Source organism: Aegilops tauschii, chromosome 4 (assembly GCF_002575655.3).
Source record: "Aegilops tauschii subsp. strangulata cultivar AL8/78 chromosome 4, Aet v6.0, whole genome shotgun sequence".
Lineage (NCBI taxonomy): Eukaryota > Viridiplantae > Streptophyta > Magnoliopsida > Poales > Poaceae > Aegilops > Aegilops tauschii.
In genome coordinates, this window is record NC_053038.3 from 398,833,556 (window position 1) to 398,841,813 (window position 8,258).

General features: G+C 45.7%; 1 long non-coding RNA gene across 1 annotated transcript; it reads right to left on the bottom strand.

Annotated features, from left to right (window-relative positions):
• Positions 1 to 5,691: 5,691 nt before the first annotated feature.
• On the bottom strand, positions 5,692 to 7,986 carry LOC120963474 (uncharacterized). Its single transcript, XR_012182861.1, has 5 exons — positions 7,415 to 7,986; positions 7,187 to 7,304; positions 6,387 to 7,095; positions 6,164 to 6,270; positions 5,692 to 5,946 (listed from the first exon to the last, which is right to left on the bottom strand). It is a non-coding gene; the product is annotated as an uncharacterized lncRNA (long non-coding RNA).
• Positions 7,987 to 8,258: the final 272 nt, after the last annotated feature.

The following is an 8,258-nucleotide window of genomic DNA, read 5'->3' on the forward strand; positions in this document are numbered from 1 at the left end:
CTTGGCTTGTATATTCCAATGATGGGCTTCCTCAAAATGCCCTAGGTCTTCGTGAGCAAGCGAGTGGGATGCACACCCACTTAGTTTCTTTTGTTGAGCTTTCATATACTTATAGCTCTAGTGCATCCGTGGCATGGCAATCCCTACTCACTCACATTGATATCTATTGATGGGCATCTCCATAGCCCGTTGATACGCCTAGTTGATGTGAGACTATCTTCTCCTTTTTGTCTTCTCCACAACCACCATTATATCCCACATATAGTGCTATGTCCATGGCTCACGCTCATGTATTGCGCGAAGATTGAAAAAGTTTGAGAACACCAAAAGTATGAAACAATTGCTTGGCTTGTCATCGGGGTTGTGCATGATTTAAATATTTTGTGTGGTGAAGATAGAGCATAGCCAGACTATATGATTTTGTAGGGATAACTTTCTTTGGCCATGTTATTTTGAGAAGACATAATTGCTTGGTTAGTATGCTTGAAGTATTATTATTTTTATGTCAATATTAAAATTTTATCTTGAATCTTTCGGATCTGAATATTCATACCACAATTAAGAGAATTACATTGGAAATTATGCTAAGTAAGCATTCCACATCAAAAATTCTGTTTTTATCATTTACCTACTCGAGGACGAGCAGGAATTAAGCTTGGGGATGCTTGATACGTCTCCAACGTATCTATAATTTTTTATTGTTCCATGCTATATTATATTCTGTTTTGGATAATTAACGGGATTTATTATACACTTTTATATTATTTTTGGGACTAAACTATTAACCGGAGGCCCAGCCCGAATTGCTGTTTTTTTGCCTATTTCAGTGTTCCGCAGAAAAAGAATATCAAACGGAGTCCAAACGGAATGAAACCTTCGGGAACGTGATTTTCGGAACAAACGTGATCCAGAGGACTTGGAGTTTACATCAAGAAATCAACCAGGAGAGCATGAGGCAGGGGGCGCGCCTACCCCCCTGGGCGCGCCCTCCACCCTCGTGGGGCCCATGTTGCTCCACCGACGTACTTCTTCCTCCTATATATACCTACGTAACCCCAAACTATCAGATACGGAGCCAAAAACCTAATTCCACCGCCGCCACCTTCTGTACCCGTGAGATCCCATCTTGGGGCCTTTTCCGGCGCTCCGCCGGAGGGGGCATTGATCACGGAGGGCTTCTACATCAACACCATAGCCTCTCCGATGATGTGTGAGTGGTTTACCTCAGACCTTCGGGTCCATAGTTATCAGTTAGATGGCTTCTTCTCTCTCTTTGGATCTCAATACAAAGTTCTCCACGATTCTCGTGGAGATCTATTTGATGTAATCTTCTTTTGCGGTGTGTTTGTTGAGACCGATGAATTTGTGGGTTTATGATCAAGTTTATCTATGAACAATATTTGAATCTTCTCTGAATTCTTTTATGTATGATTGGTTATGTTTGCAAGTCTCTTCGAATTATCAGTTTGGTTTGGCCTACTAGACTGATCTTTCTTGCAATGGGAGAAGTGCTTAGCTTGGGGTTCAATCTTGCGGTGTCCTTTCCCAGTGACAGCAGGGGCAGCAAGGCACGTATTGTATTGTTGCCATCGAGGATAAAAAGATGGGGTTTATATCATATTGCATGAGTTTATCCCTCTACATCATGTCATCTTACTTAAAGCATTACTGTGTTCTTATGAACTTAATACTCTAGATGCATGCTGGATAGCGGTCGATGTGTGGAGTAATAGTAGTAGATGCAGAATTGTTTCGGTCTACTTGTCGCGGACGTGATGCCTATATACATGATCATACCTAGATATTCTCATAACTATGCTCAATTCTATCAATTGGTCAATAGTAATTTGTTCACCCACCGTAATACTTATGCTCTCGAGAGAAGCCACTAGTGAAACCTATGGCCCCCGGGTCTATTTTCTATCATATTAATCTTCCAACACTTAGTTATTTTTACTGCCTTTTATTTTACTTTGCATCTTTATCATAAAAATACCAGAAATATTATCTTATCATATCTATCAGATCTCACTCTCGTAAGTGACCGTTGAGGGATTGACAACCCCTTTATCGCGTTGGTTGCGAGGTTCTTATTTGTTTGTGTAGGTGTGAGGGACTCGTGTGTGATCTCCTATTGGATTAATACCTTGGTTCTCAAAAACTGAGGGAAATACTTACGCTACTTTACTGCATCACCCTTTCCTCTTCAAGCGAAAGCCAACGCAGTGCTCAAGAGGTAGCACGTTCCCAGGGAGGTGATTGAGCACCATCTTGCTGTCTGTCCTCACACGCGGCATGTCAAGCAGAAGGTTAGAAGCAAGCTTTGGAGCGACATGAGTTCATCATTGAAGAGATCAGGAAGTTGGAGGCAGCAGGCCTGGTAAGAGGAGTACTCCACCCCATGTGGTTGGCCAATCCGGTGGTGGTGCGTAAGGCAAATGGGAAGTGGAGGCTGTGTGCTGACTACACAGACATCAATAAAGCTTGTCCAAAGGATCCTTTCCCTCTGCCACGCATCGACCAGATTGTAGACTCCACTGCCGGGTGTGACGTGCTGTCATTCCTCGATGCCTATTCGGGGTACCACCAGATCTTCATGATGAAGGAAGACGAAGAGAAGACCGTGTTCATCACCCCATGTGGTACGTATTGTTTTGTACGAATGCCTTTCGGGTTGAAGAGGGCTGGTTCGACTTTTGCCCGAGCAGTCCAGATTGGTTTTGAGCCCCAACTGCATAGAAATATGGAAGCTTGTATGGATGACATAGTGGTCAAAACCAAGAACAGGGCCACGCTCATGCAAGATTTAGAAGAAACATTCACAAACCTGCGCAAGATAAACCTCAAGCTCAACCCAGAGAAGTGCGTGTTCGGTGTCCCCTCCGGCAAACTTCTCGGGTTCTTTGTGTCCCAATGCGGACTCGAAGCAAATCCCGACAAGATCAAAGCGATCGAGCAGATTGAGGCGCCGAAACGGGTCAAAGACGTCCGTAGGCTCGCCAGCTGCGTTGCTGCCCTGAGTAGGTTCATCTCCAAATCTGCTGAGCGCGCCCTCCCCTTTTTCAGAGTTTTGAAAAAGGCGGGTCCAGTAAAATGGACTCCGGAGGCAATGGCAGCACTGCAAGATTTGAAGAGGTACCTCTCCTCCATGCCAATACTAGTCACGCCTAAACCACGGGAGCCATTGCTGTTGTACTTAGCAGCAACGGATCAAGTGGTCAGTGCTGCACTGGTGGCGCATAGGGAACTTGAGGGAGAAGCAGCAGTTGCAGCAGAGCCATCGGATGGCGAGCCGGGGTCTTCCCCGGCAGAGCCTGACGCCGGCAAACCAGAACCCCTGGCAAGGCTCGGACCCGCCGAGGCAAAACCTAAGCGGATGGCGAAGTGGGACAGAAGAAGAAGATGGTCCAGCACCCAGTGTATTTTCTTAGTTCCCTCTTGCAGGGGGCTAGGTCAAGATATTCTGGAATGCAGAAGCTTCTTTTCGGCCTTCTCATGGCCTCGAGAAAGCTGCGCCACTATTTCCAAGCACACGAGATCACCGTCGTCACTCGCCTCCCTTTGCAACGGATTTTGCCCAACCCAGATGCGACAGGGAGGATTGTGGAGTGGGCACTGGAGCTGTCGAGCTTTGGCCTCAGGTTTGAAAGTACTTCAATGATCAAGAGCCGAGCTTTGGCAGAGTTCATAGCAGAGTTGACCGCAACACCCGACGAGGAGATCCTAGAGACCACCCTTCCCGGCAAGGAGACGAGCAGTGAGTGGATTATGTACTTTGATGGAGCTTTCTCACTCCAAGGTGCTGGTGCTGGCGTGCTACTTGTCGCACCCATCGGAGAGCACCTCAAGTACATAATCCAGATGCACTTCCCCTGGGAAAAATCAACGAACAATACGGTGGAGTACGAGGGGTTGCCTGCCGGTCTCAGGATCACGGCAGACCTCGGAATCAAGAAGCTCATCATCAGAGGTGATTCCCAACTCGTCGTCAAGCAAGTCAACAAGGATTACCAGAGGCCGTTGATGGAGGCCTACGTGAATGAAGTGAGGAAGTTGGAAGAACGTTTCGACGGCCTACAGGCACAACATGTTCCCTGAGCGGAGAACAACATTGCCGATGACCTGTCGAAACGCACTGCCCTCAAGTTGCCTGTGGAACCAGGTACCTTTGTACTTCAGTTAATACAACCATCCGTAGAGCCATCAACATGGCTGAACAAGCGAAGGAAGACAAGCCCTGGCAAGTACCTTCCCGCGGAGCTCCCAGGAGCCGCAGGCAAGGAGGTTGCCGGGTACCCCAAGTTTGCCGAGGGGCAACTACCTCCGACAGGGCCCCAGGCCCTGACCGTAGAGGCAGCTGCCCCTGCGGCCGAAGATGTGCCTTTGGTCCTTGTCGTCGAGCCCCAGGCTCCGGCATGGGCGCAGCCAACCCTCCGTTTCCTCCAAACAGGAGAGCTCCCCGAGGAGCAGGAAGAAGCAGAGAAAGTAGCCCGTCGGTCCAACATGTACCAGTTTGTGGATGATACCCTGTACAGAAGGAGGCCAAACGGAGTCAGGCTAAAGTGCATTCCTCAAGAGGACGGACTAGAGCTGTTGGCAGAGATACATGGAGGTATGTGTGGCTCCCACATAGGGTCAAGGGCCCTTGCCGGCAAGGCCTTCCGGCACGGTTTCTTCTGGCCCACAACCCTCCAGGATGCAGCTGCGCTAGTAACCAAGTGTGAAGCGTGTCAGTTCCATTCAAAGAAGCTTCATCAACCAGCTCAAGCCCTTCAAACAATCCCTCTCTCCTGGACATTTTCGGTCTGGGGGCTCGACATACTGGGCCCCTTCCCCCGTGATGTCGGGGGCTTTGAGTACTTGTACGTCGCAATCGACAAGTTCACAAAGTGGCCTGAAGTGGAAGCAGTAAGGAAGGTGACAACACAGTTAGCCGTCAAGTTCTTCAAGGGGCTAGTTTGCCATTTTGGTGTGCCGAACAAAGTCATCACCGACAACGCACGCAGTTCACAAGCCGCACCTTCATGCAATACATCCAGGACCTCAGTAGCAAGGTCTGTTTCGCTTCAGTGGCAGACCCACGGAGCAACGGCCAGGCGGAGAGGGCAAATGCTGAAGTACTGCAAGGCCTGAGGACAAAGACTTTTGACAGGCTGCACAAGTGTGGAAGGCACTGGATTGATGATTTGTCGGCGGTTCTTTGGTCGATCAGAATGACGCCAAATCGAGCCACCGGCTAGACACCCTTTCCCCTGGTATACGGGGCAGAAGCAGTTCTCCCCACGGAACTCACATACGGGTCACCTCGAGTGCCACTACAACAGGAACCCCCCTTTAGCAACGCACTGATGCGTTGTCGTATGTCCATGTAAGTGTTGCTAACAGCTACACCAACGGATTAGTATGTGTTGCCGTTGGTGGCGTTGCAAGGGTCTACAACAACGCATATAGATGCGTTGGTAAACGATGTGAATAAGCGTTGCAAGTTAGCAACGTATAGAGTTAGAGTCCAACAACACTTCAAATGCGTTGGTGCCTAACATGCACAAAAGAATTTCCAAAATGGACATAACAGGTCATTACAACGACGAGAGGCATTGATACATGGCCTCTGGAATTAATTTTATTTTATATATTTTCATGCATAATTATTAGGTCAATGTCGATAGTGCATATGAACCAAAATATATAGTAAATAAAAAGATCTCTTATATTAAATCGTCTTTGTTGCATTACAAACAACGCGATCCAAAGATTACAAGACTTAAACTATTATCGATTCTTGGCCTTGCAATTGACATCTCTGCCTTTCTAAATCATAATGTTTGAAACATCAACTCTGGAAACGACATTCCAAAACGTAATGTGAAGCTATCTAGAAGTATGTAACCTCGTTCTTGACCTTCAGCCAATATGAGACATGCATCATTTATTTACCTTGGCAATCTACAACAATAGAGAAATGATATCAGTAACGAGCCGTTAGATAAAATCAAGTTAATAGAGCAGTAAAATTTAGACGAGCAACATACAAATGTTGAAGGTCATGTGATAATTAATTTTATCGCCTGACCAATAACTTTTAATCCTTTTTTAGTTGTCATATCAACAGATCATATTTTGCTAACATAGCATCAAACTCGTACTGTTCAGAACCCATTACCAAGTTTAACACCATCACTTTTATATTCTTGTCGGTACTTTAGAGTGTAGCAAGAGCAACATTCTCGTTTTGATTTCCCAAGCTCTTCAAAATAATATAGTGCCAACCTATTACATATATAAAAGAAAGTAGATGAGAAAGATTTTCTAACATAAGCAATTTAAAACCTGCAAGAATCATGCATAACATAAACTTAATATGCAAAAAACCACGCATAACATACACTTGTTTGGTAGTTGCAGAAGTCACTGTTCTTGGTATGTGGTGGAACGGAAGACATCTATTGCTGTTCTGTTTACCTTCTTGTCATGCATGTGCCCACCATACAAATTGCATCCTACACTAGTTAATAGAAGAAAAGGGTGCACACAAATCAGGGGAGCACACCATGTGTTCGAAATAACAGATGCTGCGTTGCTGTCCAAAGTGCATCTAAGTATTATGCGTTAGAGTAGGAGTTGCACAATTGCTTGTATTGTGTCTTCACTTTCTTATTATATCAATATTGAATTTCCAGGACAAAACTATTTTACAGATTAAATACAGAATACTGCTCAAAGTCTGAAGGTAGGTCCTTAAGTAAAAGATTCAGATTACACTGTTTTAAGAAGCATATGTATGCAATTCTGCATGCATATATCAAGAACTGAGCTACTTTTGTTGAACACAAAATTACAAAAAGAATATCAAAGCTTGAAGTTTGGTCCTTGAGTAAAATAAAAATTATACTGCATGATATTTCAGAAGCATATGTGGGCATACATATATCAAGAACAAGAACAGAGCTGTTTATGTTTAATACAAAGTGCAAAATACCTCAAAGCCTGAAGCTAGATATGTAGTACGCTATTTTTTAGAATGCGTCAAAATTGCTTACATCTATCCGAGCTAATAGACTTGACCTCGACCCCCTCGGTACGCATCTGCCTCCACTTCCAATCCGATCATGGGACACGACAATTCTATGATTAATACTGTAATTTCCATGACATGAGGAAAGGAGTGCAGCTGTCATATGCTTACTGCAGATGTGTACTTGTTGGCCTACTGAGAAGAGGAGGGCGAAAAGCAGACGACAATGCAGGGGAGGGTCCTTCACTTCTGTGGGGAGAGAGAATAAATTGGCCACTGGGGAGAAGATCTGCAAGGAACGCGCTGGAACAATTATCCACCCACCACTTCGACTACAAACTCGATCGAGCTAATTAATCACGGATTCATGGTTACATTCAGGAAGATTCATTGAGTTACCTGCACGTCCTGCGCTTTGACACCGAGGTGCTCGCCGATGAGGAATCTGAACTTGGAGGAGTGAAGGTTGGTGACGGAGCCAATCACGTGGCACGCGGGGAACTCAGATATCTTCCATGCGAGGTAGGTGAGCACGTCAATGGGTTGGGGACGACGAGCTGCATCGCCTCCGTGGAGTACTCGATCACGCTGCCACTGGAGGCACGATCTACCAGTACAGGGCGAAGTTCCTCTGCAGCAACGACATGCAGAGGGCTCGCCCGCGGCGTAGCTACGTGGAGAGAGGGCGGCAACAGACGACTCTGCTAGGTGGAGAGATGGCGCGTCAAGGAGGAATGTGAACTTTGCGGCGGCGGCGGGGTTCATGATGAGTGGAGGCGTTGACGGGGAAGATGGAACCGTGCGTGGTGGTCAAGTAGATGAGGGGCAGATTTTGTGGAACAACCGAGCAGTTTCAGTTTCTATTTTAAAATTAAATGGAGGGGAATCATTGACGTGCGAAAAATGGAGGGAAATAAGAGAAAAAATGGCGGGACTGAATTCTGCTGACATTTTTACAAACTTGTAAACTACTCCCTCCGTTCCTAAATGTAAGTCTTTTAAGAGATTTCAATACGGACTACATACGTAGCAAAATGAGTGAATCTACACTCTAAAATATGTCTATATACATCCGTATGTAGTTCCTATTGAAATCTCTAAAAAGACTTACATTTCGGAACTGAGGGAGTAATTGACATGTGAGTCTCAGAAAAACGAATTGACATGTTAAGAGAAAGGCAAACGTGAGGAAAAATACTCGAAGGTAAATAAGAGAGGGAGAGAAAAAAGTTCTGGATGCTTC